The sequence below is a fragment of the Anticarsia gemmatalis genome, chromosome 27 (assembly GCF_050436995.1).
Source record: "Anticarsia gemmatalis isolate Benzon Research Colony breed Stoneville strain chromosome 27, ilAntGemm2 primary, whole genome shotgun sequence".
Taxonomy (NCBI): Eukaryota; Metazoa; Arthropoda; class Insecta; order Lepidoptera; family Erebidae; genus Anticarsia; species Anticarsia gemmatalis.
In genome coordinates, this window is record NC_134771.1 from 6,589,617 (window position 1) to 6,609,313 (window position 19,697).

Consider the following 19,697-nt stretch of genomic DNA (forward strand, 5'->3'; position numbering starts at 1 on the left):
CTGTACAGTGTTCGTACACATTTTATACGAGATCCTTACAAATTGGCTTATTTCCGTCTTCGCGTCGATATGTTATGTAGCCGCGTCGAATATCGATGCTCCGAGCTCAAGTGTCGTTCACATACATAACGTCAGTTACTTACTGAATCTTTATACAGTGTGTATTTAAACATATCCAGTAAATTAACACTTTTTTTTGTTGAAGTATTGTTCTATTTTGCTAGTGTGTTTCATTGTTTCTGTAATCTCTGTAAATTATCTTACTCGTCGCCCAATGCGATACATTTTGATGACATATGGCACGTGGCTAAGTACATAACAGCCGCGATCGATCCCTCAGGTTAAGCGTCGGTTGCCGAGGTTGGCCTATGGATGGGTGACCATATTATGGATAAATTTGAAAACGAGATGCAACTGTAAAAACGCTTCTGAAACAACGTCCTTCTTTGAGTTCTATAAAATTACAATCTGCGAAAAGGCACGTTAATCCTTCTAATATCGCATTGTCTATCACAACATCTTGTACATACTCGTATAACTCAAAGCTTACACCTTAACCGATGCTATTCTCGTGAACAAATAACCGCAGTACAATCATTATAGTTCTTGTTTCATATCGCTCTAGTTCATAGTTGGTGTAGTGTCGTGTGGGCGCGGCAGAGGGCAGTGTCGTGTAGTGAGTGACGGCTCAACGGTGGGTGTGGAGCGATTTGTCATAGGTTCATACGTGACAGAGTGTAATGTGTACACCATGGACTGTATGTTATTATGATAAATGATGAATTAACAAGCACTTTCTAGAAAAACTCGGGAGTTTTCGCCGGAACTAGGGTTTTTTGTCAGAAGTTTGAGACGCTTGAAAACGCTAAAATAGCACTTGCTTGATAAAATTATGAATTATTATTAAATGTCCACAGAAAGGATCGCAGCAGCCTTTGATTTATTACCTGTGCTCTGGAAACTAGTTGTTTTATTTTTTTGGTCTTTTAATTTAATTTTTTCTTGCTCTTCTATAAAACGATAATCGATGAATGAATGCAGTAGCAATGCCAAGCTGCACGAATGCCCAGTTTCTGAGGTACATTTAGCAGTAGTTTATCTTTTCAAACTGTCATTTCTATATCAGCTTAAACGCTATTGAATAGATAAACTACCGCTAAATGTACCTTAGAAACCAGGCGTAAAAGTACTTTCGAAACAACAAACTGGTTACTCATTCTGCTGAAAACTATTCAGTAGTGATACAAAGTTTCTGCGTATACTACCCAATGCACTTCAGTTTCAATCAAACCCAATAGTGGGTCATACAAACAGCGTCTCCACACAGTCTGTGCTCCCGCTATATGAGTCACGGAGTCTACAGTGTCGGGAACATTTCACGAACAGTTGTAGTGTTAGTTCAAGTTTAATGTTTGAGAGTCGAGAGAGATGATCCGGCTGCTTCCTGTCTTTTACAATGTCAATGTCGCAAGGAACTATGAGTGTAGTGTGATAGAATATTACTACCTCTGTGGAGTAGGCGGTAGGGTATCCGACTGGAGATCTCGGGTTCGATTTCCCGGGTCGGATTTTCGGCCTTTATACTATCTACTATTGCTTTTTTTATTTCATATTGGAATATTTATTGATTGTTGGAAAAGGTTGATGCCACAAATATGGTGTCCGGTATATTATACTAACTGACCCGCGCAACTTCGCTTGAGTCACATAAGAGAGAATGGGTCAAAATTTTCCGTTTTTGTAACATTTTTTTTTTGCTACTCCGCTCCTATAAGTCGTAGCGTGATGGTATATAGCCTTCCTCGATAAATGGACTATCTAACACTGAAATTTATTTTAAATTTTTTTTTTCAAGTCGGACCAGTAGTTCTTGAGATTAGCGCGTTCAAACAAACAAACAAACTCTTCAGCTTTATAATATTAGTATAGATAGTATAGATTAAGAATGGAGGGGGTTTATGACATTGCGGCTCGTAGTAACTGATTAAGTATTGGTCGTAACTAGGAAACAAAATAAAATACCCTTTTATCATTATCGTAAAATCTAAATAAAAATAAAAGCCAGTCAATAACCTGGCTTCCTGTTCACATCACGACAGCCAGCAGTAATTCACAAACAGTACTCACTACTGTACAGTCAAAATATAAAATACTAGCTGACCCGCGCAACTTCGCTTGCGTCACATAAGAAAGAATGGGTCAGAATTTTCCACGTTTTTATAACACTTTTTACTGTTACTCTGCTCCTATTGGTCGTAGCGTGATGATATAAAATATGCTTTTTTTTCACGAAAAATATTCTCAAAATTATTTATATCTCCTAATATAACGAAGACGCGCTAAGGCATATCCGCCATTAAAACAGTTGCCATGACAACGGAATTTTGTTAATTCAATGTCATTAAATTGATTATTCGCGACTTAGTTCGCCACCTGAATTTTCCCGGGAAATACGTCATTTTCCCGGGGTAAAAAGTAGTCTATGTCCTTTCTCGGGTAACAAAATATCTCTATACCAAATTTCATGCAAATTGGTTCAGTAGTTTAGGCATGATTGAGTAGCAGACAGACAGACAGAGTTACTTTCGCATTTATAATATTAGTATGGATTCTTCTAAAATATGGCTTAGCGGGGCTCCTCCTTCTGGATGGTTAAAAAAACCACGACGGCTAAGACGCCACCAGCCTGTTTAGCCAAAGGTATAATAAAGCCATTTTTAAGTGAAGATTTTTCATAAATCTGAAAAGTAAATTAGTAGTTTTTAACTTACAAGCAAATTATACAATGACTATGTACTTACTGTTGAATAACAGGAATTAACAAATAGCAATTTTTATTCAAAAACGACGATTACAAATGTGACAGTGTATACATATTCTTGCTCGTGACTGTACCACCCCTAAACAGCACTAGTGTCGTTTGCACGAGAGCCAGGCACGGGGTCAGTGACCCCTGACATGCTCCGGGGGAGGTTCATCGTTGATGGTGAACACGAATCGAAAATATCGGTGCATTTGCATAATTGCCTTGTTGCAAGTTACTTATTGTGGAAGGGAGGTTTTATGGCTGATTTTTCCGTATCCAATATTTTGACAAGTTGCCTTCTATGCGAGGTATTTATGCTCTAATTCAACGCTTTAAAGACTTGTCTGGATAGTGAACCAGAACATCACCACGTCATGCTTCTACTATATATTAGCTATTAGGGAGACAAAGTGTTCATCACCCAAATAGCACGGTGAACTTTTGCCTAACTTTTGTTCTAAAGAACTTTCAGGCATGCAAGGTTGCATCACGATGTTTTTCTTCACCGTTGTAACAAGTGATCATTATTTCTAATACACACATAACTTGGAAAAGTCACTGGTGTATTGGCTCGGGTTCGAACCTGCGACCACTTGCGTGGGAGGTGTCTGAGAGTACCATATCAGTGAAGGTTGTCCTTCCATCTAGGATTCGTTCTTGACTTAGTTGCTTTGCTACAATTGCTACATCGATAACATTGTTTCAGTGAGATGTTTAACTACACATTGCATCCTTGAAATATCCATATTGTTACATTCTAACCTCAGATAAACATAATAATGCACTCAACAAAGGAACAATAACATCCAAGTACGCAACCTTGCACCCACTGCAGACACCGTCCGTCTCTCTCACACACCAGACAAACACACAGGAGCGAGGGAGACGGCACATGCGTGCAATAAGACGTCTGCTAAATGAGCCATGAGGTGGCATTGATGCTTACGAGCTCACTTTACTATCGGATCTTTTCTCTTTCTCTCTCTTAAGGAATATCTTAGCAGTGTGACTGAAATAGAACACCCGGCATTGAAGTTCTAAGATACACGTTCTTCAATCTTCGAAGTTCGTATCTCCCGTCCTTGTCTTCCAGGAACAGTGCGAGCGAGAGGTAAGGTGTGACATTGAGCGTTATGGACACGTTTGGAATCCATGGAGCGTGGTTTACAACTGTATTGATGGGTTTCTGGTGATACATCATGATGTTCCAGACCTTCGACAATGGGGTCTTGGTTAAGGACATTTATAAAAACTTCCTGGTTTGTCACTACTCATGCGTAGGATTCGGAAGAGTAATCTTGGTAAAAAAGAGAGCTATTTCTGCAGAGGATGGCAAAAGAATAGCTGATTAGGAGGCTTGATTCGATTTTTGATCTTCCAAACGCTTTCTTGTATAAGTCTGTAGTTAGTTTGGTGTTCTTTTTCTACAAGTTTTTCTTCTAGAATTGTTTTGAAATTAGGTATATAGTTCAGTTTTGGACAGGTATACCTGAACAAAACTGCAAAATATAGAATACTCAAAAACCTCCTCACATTTATACGACAAGAAGGCTAAAAATTCTAATTTTCTCCCTCTTACCTACATTATAACAGATTTTCAGCAGACAGGGCCTAATTCAATATAGCAAAGTACGGTCATGAAAGCTCACAAAGTGTGGCTGTTATCTGTCCGTCGGACATTTAGGCACATAACGATGTAGATGAGGGTGTACCTTCCGTTATTACTGCCGCTATAAGCTGTGCCGTGCTGTGACAGGGAGTGTTTGGACAATACAAGTTATTGTCTGACTTTCAGCTTGTACTATATTTCAGAAACTAGCTTTTGCGCGAGACTACATACGTGTAAGTTGTGACTAAGGACAGAATTTTCATTCAAACCTTCATCCCCTATTTTATCTTCTTTGGGGTAGAATTAATCAGAATCTTTTGTTAGCGGGGCCTACGTCATAATATCTACCTACTTGCCAAATTTCAGTCCGATTCGTCCAGTGGTTTCGGCTATGCGTTGATAGATTACTGTGTCAGTCAGTCACCTTTGAGTTATACATATTTAGATGTAGAGGATCATTTTAAATACTAAAGGGTAGGGTCTTTAGACAATCGCGATTAATAGTGTCAGAATCCCCGTGGTTCCTTCAGGACGGAGGACTCCTTTGAGCGCTGACCTGCTAATTAGCTTACTACATAGTGATTAGTATAGGAAGATAAATAAAAATTTTGTGCCTTTTATAATTTTTTATTTAAGCTCCTTCACTAAAGAAAATCCATTTCTACTATGTACTTGGCCTTTCTGAAATGTTAATATCAACTCAGCCACTAACCTCACATAAGCCAGTAGATTCTCGTAGGCATCCTACAAACGAAGTTACCAAGCTTGTAGCGAGCTGTCCTATATACCGAGCACATAAACTCGGTATGCGACATGTTATTAGTATTTATTGAGCACCGCGCCTTCAGCCCTCACTCCTGACACGCAACCTTCACATTTATGATACAGTTTTGTAGTGCTATCTAAACTTTACTTTGCCAGAAATTTTAACTATTATTATTTAATATCTAAATATTGTATAAGTAAATTTTTGTTTTTTATCAAAGTATCTAAGAGCCTGTGATACAGGATTTATTTATCCTAATACAGGCTCCCTATGTTTTTATTATGTACCTACCTAATATTCTAACTATAAGACTTATATTAAACTTTATGTATTAATTTATATGAATAAATTGAATTGATGCAATGATTGTTATTAAATAAGTATGGAATAAAATGCAGTTTTTAACCCATTTAGTTTCACTGTTCTTCATTCGGGCTAGTTTTAATAACAACTGTTACTACCCGCAACTTTGTATACATGAGCTTTACAACTATTTAATGGTCCTTGTAGACCAGGGAGTTCTTTAACTAGTTCTTGATAGAAAACAATCTCCCCGAGTTGATGGTCAGTGGACTATCTAAATTTTGAAATATATTTTTACTTTTTACGTGCCCTCCAAAGCACGGAGCCCAGTTCAAATACCACTATGCGGTTACCCATCTATTGAATGAACGCACAAAGGTTAGCTTAACCCACAGATCGTTTACCGATCGTTGAGCGCAAATGGCTATGGGCGCCTCAAAAGCGGCTTAGCTTAGAAGTGCTGGCCTCTTCTTATGGTAGGTAGGTACATAAGGCTCTCGGTGTCCAGTAAGACAGTAATCATCCTTTTCGTGAGATAGCAGCCCAGTAGTAGCTTATCTCAAGTGCTTACTACTTACACCTACATTAGCGCACTTGAGCAGTATCGTATCAGATAACGCTATCTCGCTCTGATCGGCGGCACGCGATGAGACGGCATGACATTGACATACGAACACTCATCAATACTATAATAGTTACACGTTGTAGATATCTGACGTGATAGGAGATTGTAAGGCGTTTAGTCAACAGCTGGATATAAGTGTTATGTATGTATATTTGTTTAAAGTAATAATTGTTCCGTGTGGGAATCGAACCCACGACTTTCCGACACAATGGTAGCGGCGTGGCGACCTATACCACTGCACTGCGGAGGCAGTCAAAAATAATAAACTTATACTAAAGGTAGTTCAACAAACGTATAATATCAGTATAGTGGTTTAAAGTTCACCCCGAAGGCATTAACTTAACGACTGGTGTCATATAAAACTGTCATGGCGGACATTTACGCGCCCTCACGACGAAATGAAGACGAACGCACCTGTTACTATCACTACTAACATAAATAACAATCACTAGTTCCTGATCGTTAAATGGTGAAATAAATGTCACAGACTTTGGTGAAAACGTGGCTATAATCAAAGAGTACATAGTTACATCAGTACATAAAGGTACATAAGGAAGGATGAAATTAAGCAAGTCCAAAAGTAAATACCTACAGTATCACTTGCAGAAATAAGGAAAAAAATCATTCGTTGAATTTGGACACGGAAAATCATTCGGTGTCACTGAACCAGTGCTGTAAATAAGCTTCTATTGTTATTTATTGCGCCTAGAGATTTCTCTGGATACTCAGGTTATTTCTTGGGATGGAAGTAGATACTCCATGTCACTATTCAGCGTTTTTATGGTAACAGATTCCGCATAATTTGGCTAACAAAAATATACATCTATTCTGAGCATGTATTCAAAACATTTATACATTTTGCCTCCATAATCACGTAAGAGACCAGCTTCACACGTAACTCATGTAAATGTTCACGCACTTATTAATTATCCGATCTAATTAACATCATAATTATACTTAGACGCTGTCGGCAGAACATCGGTCATGTAAGCTTTTTTCGACTATGACTGGTGAAAGACTGGCTGGATTATTTCAACTCATAAACTTCTCGGTTTGAAAGATATGTAAAATGTTGTTGTTATTCGAACTATTGTTATAAAGAACTGTTATCGTTAAACAAAGATACAGGGATTTTCCAAATTCTAGTAAGGTCTGACTGACTATTGAACATTGACACTTTATACCACTAATTATTTATTGCACAAGAGTCCTCTCCCGGAATCAGGGAGGGCTTATGTTGTGAACCATCACACTGACCAAGTGAAGGTTGACGACTTTGCAAGAACTGTTTCAACGTCTGTCAAGAATGTTAGATTTCTCGCATTGTTTTTCTTTAATCACACACAATGCAAATAGGTACAAAGATACGCATTTTAGTCAATCGACAGATAGTCTAAACAGCTGTCAATTTAAAACACATCATTGGTAATTCATAAACAAGGTCGGTACTACTGAACACGTCACTTATTTCCTTCACAAATTGTTTGAAGAGTCCAAACATGGTCTGTTCCGTGGGTGTACCAACTAAAATGTTTGGCAAAAAAATGTTTCAGTTGTGCAACCTACTCCTTAGGTAGTATAATGTCATATTTATATGGTTATACGAATACTGAGCAAAAACATTAGGTGTATTGAATAAATAAGCTCATTTATTGTTCCAATTCACCTTATTTGTTAGTCAATTCAATTTGTTACTTTAAGTTTTTGTCTCAAAGTTTTTTCTGTCTGTTAAAAACTTTCAATAATTGTCAAGAGTAGCAGAGTTGTCGACTTTTGGAGGTAAGATTTGAACCCGATAACAAAAGAGCATCAAGTCATACTCATAGTCTCATAGTCGTCATCATCATCATTACACCGGTCTTCTCTTCGCAGTGGACAGCCGTAGCCTTATTCAGTTTTTCTCAGTCATTCTTGCAGACATCAATTTATCAAAGATGTTCTGCTATCACCAGTTTTGTGTCTAGTCAAGTGTATAAATAGGCTGTAAAATCTTTCGAAAACAAAGACTCAAAGAAAGAAATGATTAAGATTCCATTACCCCAGTATGTAGTGTTGAGCAAGCCGGTGACGGTGCCCGCCCACGTGCGCGCGCGCCGTGCCCATGTCGGGCGCCGCACGCCCGCGCGCTCTTCAATACCTACCAGTTACCACCAGGGCTCACACGTCATCACAGCTCTTTGTTTTGAGCTCAACTTATAAGGATATAACTGGAGAGTAAGTTTGAATGTTTAAAATTATGATAGTGAGTCATTTAAGCAGTTTTTAAAATTTTCTACTTTTCATTTGTGCAACACAATCTTCATACAATCCCTGTTTTACCACTCTTTATTTGAGGATATGACTTATCTTTACACAATTAAGAATTAATTTTGCTAATTATATTTTAAACTACATCACCAAGTAGCACCAAAAAAGTACTTCGTAAACCTTATAGAAAATAGCAATGTTTAACACATAGGTTTTTAATGTTTCTGTACAATTCCTATCTTCAACAGGTAATACCGTTAACTTTGAACAAAATACTTTGAAAAACTTTTCAGAACACTACCTATAGCATTTATTAATTACTTATATAGGTATATAATAAGTAAGACATGTTTGTATACCAGCCCTACGTATAATAGTAAATATCGTTACAATGACGAACGCACTAACTATTCAATACAATCCACATTAATTCCTGTATCTCCATAACGCACTGATAATCGCTCGTCACTCGTACTCGTCAACAATATAAAACAATAAACAAAACAACGCGCATTGTTCCACAGAGACCACAGATAATTACTTTGTGATAAAAACTTGCTCCATCTATTATGGAATGGTATTTATTGACTTATTTGTCTTTAATCAGTCGGCATTTTTTCTTACAGATATGTCGATACGGGATTATTCAGTTGCGACGTTTTTAAAGAGAAAAAGATTTCCAGTCTTTATTTTTTATTCCTTAGAAAAGACAATCCCTCACTAAGAATCGCTCTTGTGTCGCAACCAGACCCGAAACAATTATATGTGGGAAACGAACTCACGACCTCCCGACGCAATGGTAGCGGCGTGGCGACCTAAACAGTCTATTTTAGATGGAGATTTAAAAGGACTTTTTTCTTCTCGCCATATACGTTCAATGCCAACTGCATTCAATGTTAAACAATCAGAAGTTTTTAAAGTAATTGCTTATTCGTGTTGATGGAAGAATTTTCAGTTGCATTTGAATGATGCAAGGAGCAAGTAACTTGTCTAAACCCCGGTTTCTGAGTACATTAAGCGTTTTTTTTCAAGTTTAAACGCTATTGAATAGATAAACTACCGCTAAATGTACCTCAGAAACCGGGGGTTAGTCACATAATAGTTGGTATGTCAAATCGAAACTTGACACTAAAATAAAAATCACAAGTAGAACCAATAACATGTTAAAACAAAGTTAATGTAATTCGGTTCAGTGTGACAACGAACACTATGTTAGTCGTCACAACATATTAACACAGTAGCGTGGAACAATGGGCGACAATGAAACTACCAAACAGCTGACTCCACACACACACACATACACACCACGCTGTTCATACAAACAATACAACGTCTTGTCTCGTAGTAAGTCCGTACTAGAGGTCGCACGCAACTTCGTCTGCGTGGAAACCCTTCCCGTGTAAATCCCGATCCCTCAGGAACTCCGGGATAAACAGTAGCCTATGTGTTATTCTGGGTCTTTAGCTACCTGTATACCAAAATTCATCGTAATCGGTTCAGTAGTTTTTGCGTGAAAGAGTAACAAACATCCATACATAGATACATTCTCTCAAACTTTCGCATTTATAATATTAGTAGGATGATACAGGCCGAATGTTTGTCAGGCAAGACACACACAACCCGTTTCGGCAGAGTGCGTGTTTCAGACATCAGACAGTATAAGACTGACAGTTCAGACAGAGACCATGTTTGAAACCATGTATGTTGCGTCGGAATGTGTGTCAGACATAATATAATATAATGTACTAGCTGACCCGCGCAACTTCGCTTGCGTCACCTAAGAGAATGGGTCAAAATTTTCCCCGTTTTTGTAACATTTTTCGTTGCTACTCCGCTCCTAATTACCGTAGCGTGATGTTATATAGCCTATAGCCTTCCTCAATAAATGGGCTATCTAACACTGAAAGAATTTTTCAAATCGGACCAGTAGTTCCTGAGATTAGCGCGTTCAAACAAACAAACAAACAAACTCCTTAGCTTTATTATATTAGTATAGATTATGTATATGAGAGGACGTGACGTGAATACCTGCGCCTGCGCACATGGCACTTTTACTTTTATTTCAATACAGCAATAATCCACTGGTATTACCAGTCCCGTCCCACGTAGACGATCAAACATGAAGAACTTTTTAAAATATTGTGTCAAAGGAATTAATCACTTTCTATATCGATATCAAAGAAACCCTTGCATGTGTTTTTCTACCCACTGCTAGGCAAAGATTTCTGACCGAACAAAGGAGAAGCTAGGGCTTGAGTCCTATGTACGTATCTGAAAGCTGTTCAAGTACTTGGTCAACACATTGGAAAGGAGACCCATGCCCAGTAGTGGACGAACTCATCAGTTAAGTATCAAAGCAAACGAATGCTTATTTCTACAATTTCTCGAAGCTTGAAGCATACCCTGTAATTAACCAGTAACGTAAGTAATGTGTCTGAAATGTAACGATCTGCTGAAACGCGTACATTTTCACTCGCACTTGTAATTATCGCTCCTTTCTCCGTTCATTTACATTAACAGTATTCTTTTGAAAATAAAAGTAAATACATTATTATTTAAATGTGATTGTGCTTCATAGCTTTTTATTTTTCTTCCATTCTTGTCTGTCACTAATACATTTGAAAAATTACATACTTATGTCCCATTTTAATAGCATTCCTTAGTTTAAAGAGTTTCCCATTATCATATTGATAGCAGTGGTTTAGGTCGCCACGCCGTCAGGAGGTCGTGGGTTCGATTCCTACACGGGACAATTATTTGTGCGATCCACAAATTATTGTTCCGGGTCTGGTAGTAAGTTTGTTTCTCACCAATAATATAATCGAAAGTATTTAAGTAGCAAATCAGCCTTTTATATGTCTCATATGACACCTTGAAAGGCCTATCCCTATCTACAGATATAATATTGAAACTGAGGCTATAAAATTACTCACAATAGTATTATGATAACATCAAGTTTCCAGCTGTAGCAGCCAGTGCGGGCACTCAAGTGATCTAATTAGAGAGTTTGATTCATGACTCAAACACGCGGCTACAACCACTGTTAGGATGCGGACACAATACATTGAAGACATAGTTCACGCTGTATTAATAGTTCATAGTGTGTGTGACGCAATGGTAGGTATAGTAATGATTAATCACTTCAGAAACTAGATACAGTCACAATTTCATGGTTATCAGTCAACGAACTTACCATCATTGAAAATAATATTCTACGCTGAGTTTGATGACTCTCATAATATCCCTAGACTAGGCGATAATACCCATTTGAAAAAATTACGAAGTCCCCAACGCGCATTCAGTCAGCATGCTGACTACAATGACTAACCCCTCTCTTATTTGTGAAAGAGACTTGTAACCAGTACTGGAAGTGTGATGGGTTCAATTCACTGTAATTTGAATTTACTAAGGGCTATCAGTCAAAGATGTAGCCAATTGCGTTCACCCTACCATCTAAATATAGTATATAACTCAAAGGTGACTGACTGACATAGTGATCTATCAACGCACAGCCCAAACCACTGAACTGATCGGCATTTGATAATTTCTACACCCAAGGGGATAAAATTGGGGATGAAAGTTTGTATGAAAATTTTGTCCTAAGTCACGAACTACTCGGACGAAGTCTCGGTCTAAAGCTAGTTTCCTTTATAAACAGAGTATACACCGTACCTAACGTGACCGGAGTTATGACGTCAGTAGAATGCGGCCGAGACAAGCTTCCTTATAGAATTAACCACAATCACCAAATTAGTCGAGTCGAGCGCTAGCCCGCTCAGTCGCTCAGTCGCTCAGTCGCTCAGCGGTGGAACTTGAAACAACCAGCTTTGTACGTTTATTACGTACATGATTTTAGAAATAATTTGTCTTAACAAATAATATATTATAATTAATGGCGATATTCGACCTATTTTTATGCAAATAACCTGCCCCGTCATACAAAGGAGTTAGTTATAGCTGCTATATGTATGCTCTTTATTCCATCGCTCTGATCACCCGGTGCAAAGATGTACCTATTCCGCAAACACCAGCAGAAGGTACGAAACCGGGTATACACGCTCTGCAAGGCGCAGAGGTCAATTACTGCTTAACACCGTGCAATCATCGACTTGATTCAACAGCCCAGTATGACCCACTGATCAACAAAGACTTACTTAATCTACACACATCACCTATTTGTTGTCATATTCAAAAGTAAATTTGCTGACATTCAATAAATAAGTAGTCACATCCGTAGTTCTGCGTAGAAAGATTTAGTTTCTAATAATATTTAAAACGCACGCCCTTAATGAGTGATTAAGTGAAAGTTGATCAAACACGATGACGATGCGCTCTCAGATATGATTACATAACTAGCTAACTAATACATTATACAAGTAACACATCTCAGCAGCCGGCAGCCTCGTGAGCACCGTGACCGACCGCGCTTCCGTTATAACACTAATGACTGAGATTTAATTAAATAAATACTTATATTAATACTAGTTTCCGCCCACGACATCGTCCGCGTGAAAAGGTTTTCCGTAGTAAAAAGTATCCTATGTGGGAATCTAGATTAATTTCAGTTCAATCAGTCGAAAATCTAAGAAGATTTATTCAAACTTTCTTCCCCTATTTTATCCCTTCGGGGTGGGAATTAATCAAAACCCTTAGCGGATGCCTACGTGATAGTAGCTTTATGCATGCAAAGTTTCAGCCCGATCGGTTTAAAATTGACAAACTTTCATCCCCTATTTTATCACCTTGGGAATAGAATTGGTCAAAATCCTTTCTTAGCGGATGCCTACGTCATAACATCTACCTGCATGACAAATTTCAGTCCGATCCGTCCAGTGGTTTGGGCTGTGCGTTGATAGATCACTATGTCAGTCAGTCAGTCACCTTTGAGTTACATATATTTATATTGTTGAGTAATATGAAAGTGTTTCAGCTGTCGCTAGCGTCACACACATGGTCTTAAAAGCGAAACCTATCCAATTTGGACAGCATTTCATTTAAATATTTAATTTTATTAGATTGACATCCGGTGCTGGGATAGCGTAATAAGATAATGAATGAATACATAATACTACTAATAGAATATCCTGTAGATTTTTCTAGAAAATATCTCCGTCTTTTTGTTTGTAACAGCGGAATATTTTTGGTAAAATACAAGGATCACTACGATTACTTTGCTTTTCTATTATAAAATACATCTTCCGTACTAAGATTTAGTCTTGCGTCGCTGGGACTTTTACAAACTTACAAACGACGGACACGAAGTACAACCAGACCCGAAACAATTATTTGTCTACCGCACAAGTAATCGTTTCGAATGGAAATCGAACCCACGACCTTCCGACGCAAACAAATACACTTTCTCACCGAAACTATCTTTAAGATATCATAACATTATTTCACTATTAAAACTAGGTATATTATCTAGAAAACTATGTCAAACTTTCATACAATAAGTGATGAGAGCATAATGCTCACTGTCGCTCCACAATGGAACATAAAACATTGCATTAACGAATAAATCTTTGTAATTACACAGAGAAGCGTATAATATTGTAATAAAACATTATACATGCATCCATTCTATTAAGACAAGTGGAAGAAAGTAAGATTTTATGATCCTACTTGCTTTTGTATCAGTTAAATGGTCGTGGATAAGTTTCAAGTATATTGGGCCGATTATCATGAAATTCTTGAGTTGAATCGAATTGATGTGACTCAAAATCTAAATTGTAGCAGAAACTTAGTAAAAGTTCAACTTTTACCAAAGAATAACGGATGGATGATTTCAGCTTACTAGCTCCCGTCCGCGACTTTATTCGCGTGATAGATTTTTATGTAGGTATTTGTGTCTCATCAAAATCCGTTTAGTATTTATTTTTCTTGAAAGAGTAACAAACAAACATACATACATCGTCTCGCATACATCCTAACAAACTCTCGCGTTTATCATTATTAGCAGGACCGGGCGTCCGAAACTGGGGCTAATATGACAACCATTATATTTAAATAGAGCGTAGCTTTAAAAAAGTAGCAAGGATTGGAAAGGATAGATAAGGCTTCATCAAGTAGTAGACCGATATTGTCTAAACTTATTATTTATAGGTACCTTAAATTACCTTATGACATCACAATGTAGTTGAAAAATGCATCCATTTCAGTAGTTACGTTATAAATAATGAAGATGGATTGTCTGCCAGCGTCCTTGACCAACTGTCACAGTGTTGCATGTATTGCATCAACTACACTAACTACAAATACACAACACAATACAACTATTTACATATAATATGAATAACATTGTGAGACCGCTCAGTGCTAAACACCACGCACACACCAAACGGTCAGATCATTTGCTTTAGAAATAAAACTGTACGACGGTTGCTTGCTACACGTGTTCTTGAAAATTCATGAAAGCGAAAGTTTTTCACTGTAATAGATCCTAGAGAATTACTGACACGAATAACGGCCGATATTAATATACTATCCAGGGATAGATTTGCTTATCCTCAGTATAATTTTGACGGAACATCTACACAATATAATAAGTGTCATCAGTTTATTTGAAGATAAGCACATCTATCCATGGATCGTCAGCATATTAATAATGGCCGATGGCCGTATCAGCATTTACCAGGACCTATAATAACCCTGCCTGAAGTAAACCTGGATTCAAAGATCATGTAGAAATTTAACCTTAGAACCTACTTGAAACTAAAGATTTTCTTTTAATTTTTCTGGCATTAGAAACAGTAGCTGTTGTAAGACATAAGTGAATTAGGTAACTCTTGTCATCTGACACAAAGTCACAAGCTGTAGTGTTTAGTAACCGCATCTCGTGACGAGTGGATCACAATAGTCGGTCTATATACGGAGCCGAACAATGCGTCGCCGGCGACACTGCACCACATTGTGTGCTCATGTGCTGAGTCAGTCCGAGCCGCGGGGACCTACTGTTAGCATTCATCTTTATTATAACAAGTTACTTGGATTTTTGTTGCAACGTCGCTTAGCAATCGAAAAATATGACGTTACAATATTTTTTCATATATTTAATTTAATACTTTGTTATTGGCAGAATTACGTATAAAGCCAGTATTCGATTGCACCGAATCTTAACAACAAAAAAACAACTTACTTGTTAGTGCATCAAGTGGTGTGTGTTAGAAAAAAAAAAGATTTTAAGAATCGGTTATGCTGAACGCGAAATAATCGTGCACATACATATGTACATACAGGTCAAACACAGTCCACACTCTGTTTTCTACTTGATTTTAACCTTTTTCTCATAGAAAGTTTTCAGATGAAAGACGTACGCAAAATGTTTTAATAGCAATTTTAGTTATACGAAGACTTAATACGTGTTTATGCATCATGCAACTCTTCACTTAAGGAATTATAACATCGAAATAGATCCTTTTCGGAATGATTGAATGATCGTAGCCAGATGCACTCTCGTTTGATTCGCAAGTCACAAGTCGAGTCGTGTGCTCACTCTCTATTTGGTATTGACACTAAACACGCTCCTGTGCTAATCGTGCCTGTTGCACTCACCAAAAATAGTCGGACACTCAAATTATGGTAGTACTGAACTGTAAACAGTCTCAAAGGCTAGTCTGTGCGTCGAAACACCTACATAATATATTATCAACTAATTCTTTGTATCTTTGCACCACCCTAAGGCAAACTGTCAGAGAATTCCTTAGGCATTATACTCTTTGGTATATAAGCTCAATAAATAAATATCACGCTTGTTATAATCGAAGATGTATAAAGGTAAAACACCTACGTTTCGCCAATAGCCTTATGGTCATTTGGGAGTCTATTGCTTTTTTCCAGTTACCGAACTCCGGGCTACTATTGTCAAATATTTCTATGTACCTAAATTAGAATAGACGTAATGCAACTAAAAATAGCACTATCCCTGACCTAGGAATCGAACCGGAGACCTCATGATAAACAGTCGGATACACTAATACTCCACAGAGGCATTAATATAGCCAAAAATATGACAGACTTAAAAATTTATGTGTAAAGATCGTCAGCTAAAAAAATATTAAAATACTTAATTTCGTCGACTTTATGCTATAAATTCAGTACAAATATGTATCGTGTGACCATTTCGAGTGACAGTTTATAGCGCCATGTACGGCCAAGGTCTTATGTAAATTGTACCTACCTTATATACCTGATATACATAATATTATACATAATATATGCAGGTAAATAGGTATATAGCCACGATTATACGAGCCGCCCGCTACTGATATTGATATGTTAAACACCGGTTTCAGAAATGGAAAGATGTTTTTGAAATTGCTTAAATGGCTGATGTTTTTTCGACACAAAATGTTGTTCTTGGTTTTGGGATTAATAACAACATTTTTGAGAAATAAATGAAAGTTAACAAAACAAGAGGATTTTTTTTTTAATGATTATTGGCAATCGGAGGTTTCCCATTGGTCAAGTATGGGTTATTGTGTACCAGATTCTGGTAATTATGTTATTATCTGTTATCTACACAGTGCAGAAATTGCAAGCATAAACAGGAAGATGTTCGAATGTGATGCAGAGGTGCAGGGTAGAGAAATGTAGATATTATGGATTGACAATCGTGTTTTTCATATTCTCTATTTCAAGCTTATTGCTATTTATTAAGTTAGATAGGTATAAGTATAAACCTACCTAATTTAATTAAGGTAGGCCAATTAAATTACACTTCCTAAGATTTTTTAAGCAGTAGGTACCTACCTACATATTTATGGTACGAGCGATCTATCAATACACCTTGCGGTCTTTGGAATGTTCTAACACCGAGGTTAATTATAATCTAATCTCTATTCTATTGCACAACATTATGTAAATCGTTGTTTACACACTATTAGTAAATGCAAATAAGTTAAATACTTGACATTCCTCAATTGCAAAAACTAAACGCGGAAGTGTACCACAGACACAGTTGACAGTGTCGTGAGAGTGCAGGCACAGGCAGTGCCACAGAATGCCAACGAACTGCTTGTGAACGAGCATCTTGCCAGTGTTGCCACTAACAATACACTTGCAAGGTTCTAACACTTTCCCACACTACGACCGCAGTGCACGGCCACCATTTACGTTACCGATCTTTTTTTACAGCTACTGATATTATCTGTAATGATAATTAAGTTCTATTCCCTGGTAAAGTTCGCGCCATTTAACTTTTTGAATTAAATTAGTAACAGATTATAACCTGGGGAAGATCTTATGCTATTTTAAGAACTCCTCTCCAAAGTTAATTTTCTTAATTACAATAGACAATGACAGGGGCCGAAATTTTTACGTGCTCTTTGAGTTTAAAAACCCCTGAGCGGTCACCCATCTACGTAGTATCTGGGCCAAGGTTTACTTAACACAAGGATCATTTACTGACTGGCAAGCTCCTCTGGCGATGGGCGCCTCAAATTCGTAATAAACTGCATGAAATAAGACCGATCACTTAATGCGCCGGAAGCATGACACACACACACACACTCAGTTGACAAGCATCAGTGTTAAGTACAATAATAGTGATAATGATAAAGTGCAACATCACATCATCTTATATCCGAGTGATTCACACTGCACTGAGTAGTTCTGCACACAATAATAGGGTTAAAAATTATAAAATCCATGCCATGACACATCAACAGCCATGTTAAAAGTTATAAAAGACTTAAAATTTACACTATCTTGCACTAGAAACATTTCAGAGTTACCAGTAAGAGTATGCTGCTGATAAATTTATTTGAAAGGATAGGGGGAGGCCCTTACACAGCAGTGGGACAATTAAACAGGCTAAGTGAAAAACAAAATTACTTGGTCATGGTGGGTACAACCTTCTGCTAATTAATGTACAAATCAACTTCAGGTAAATAGGTAAACAATGTTTTTTGTATTTGAGAATCAATGACAATGGTGACTATGTTTATAAATAAGTGATTGTGTCATCTGTTCACAGTAGTTCACAGTAGCTGGCAGGAATCAACACATTCCCCTGCTTCCTTGTAACATGATCTACATTCATTCACTAACAAAATAACTATGTGACACATTTTGAATACATTGTAGACAAATTAAGACTACACAACTTAGATACCTACATGTTTTCTAAACAACTTAAGCCTTATAAATGGTTTATATACAGTAGCAAATCAGCAAGAATTGATTTTAGGGGAAAGGTTGATTTGATGAGTGGTGGGATTAAAGTATTTACATAGAGGTTTGTCAACCAATTTACTTCACATACATACATAAAATTACACCTTTCTGTAGGAGTAGGTAAAGACCAGAGAGATCAGTCCATTCTATGTACTTCATTCTTTCGAAATTACGAAGAGACAAAACCCTAAGATTGCACCTATAATAAGTTAGTATCCTTGATGTAGTGGCTTGTGGGTAGTTTTCCAGAGAACAATGTAGTCATAACACTCAGTACGTAGGTGTCAAACATGACTAACAAATAACCAAAGTAGGCTGTTTATCTGTCAGCCTTAGCATGCTGATGTGATCTCTCATACATACATACATACATGGTTTAATATTTATACAATGCTACATTATATTTTAGTCACTGTATGTTTCTATTAGTTAAAGATATTTATTGTTGGGTATTTCTGATAGAAAATTGTTAGTTTGTTGAAGTCTCAGGAACTATAAGTTATTTGACTGCCATTTTTAGCATAGATTTTTGTATTATTCATGGATACTTAATCATGGGGTAACATTATGGAATGTTATAAAAATAAAACACTAGTTCATCAATAAAATTGTAGATATCTTGCAATAAACTAACTTGTAGTAAAAGTAATAGCACAGTGCAGTGCTCTCTGTACATTGTACAATATGGCTACTTCACTTTCAATTCAAATTAAGAACCAATGAAATTAAAATTTATGGTCTGTGATGAATTTAAAAAACAATGAAGCCACAAACATTCTAGTGGGTTAAAAAAGTTATGAGTCATTTGTTTACTTTATTGCTCAGCAATAATAGTGTGTGCATTCCAGAGGCTTATCATCATGGAAGAATCCAATAAGAAATTAAATTAATGTGACACAATGTAAACATCCTTCAGTTGACTTTTATCAATATTATTGCTGCAATATATTATGGTAATGCTGTAGGTTAACAGCTGATAACAGAAATAAATGCATTTCTCACACATCAGTACCAACAAAATTAATGCAATTTCATGACACTATTTATAAGAGAATTCGACGTGTATTTGTATTGCAATTATGAGAGCATAGTTAGTTAATATAATAAGACATTCTCTCACAGTTTACACACACTTATTATTACGTTAATAAATTATAACATTTTGACA

General features: G+C 37.0%; 1 protein-coding gene across 6 annotated transcripts in view; it reads right to left on the reverse strand.

The window, feature by feature from the left end:
- Positions 1-19,697, reverse strand: part of LOC142984472 (uncharacterized) — a 58,006-nt gene that overhangs the window by 37,502 nt on the left and 807 nt on the right. The gene's annotated exons all lie outside the window — the stretch shown is intronic.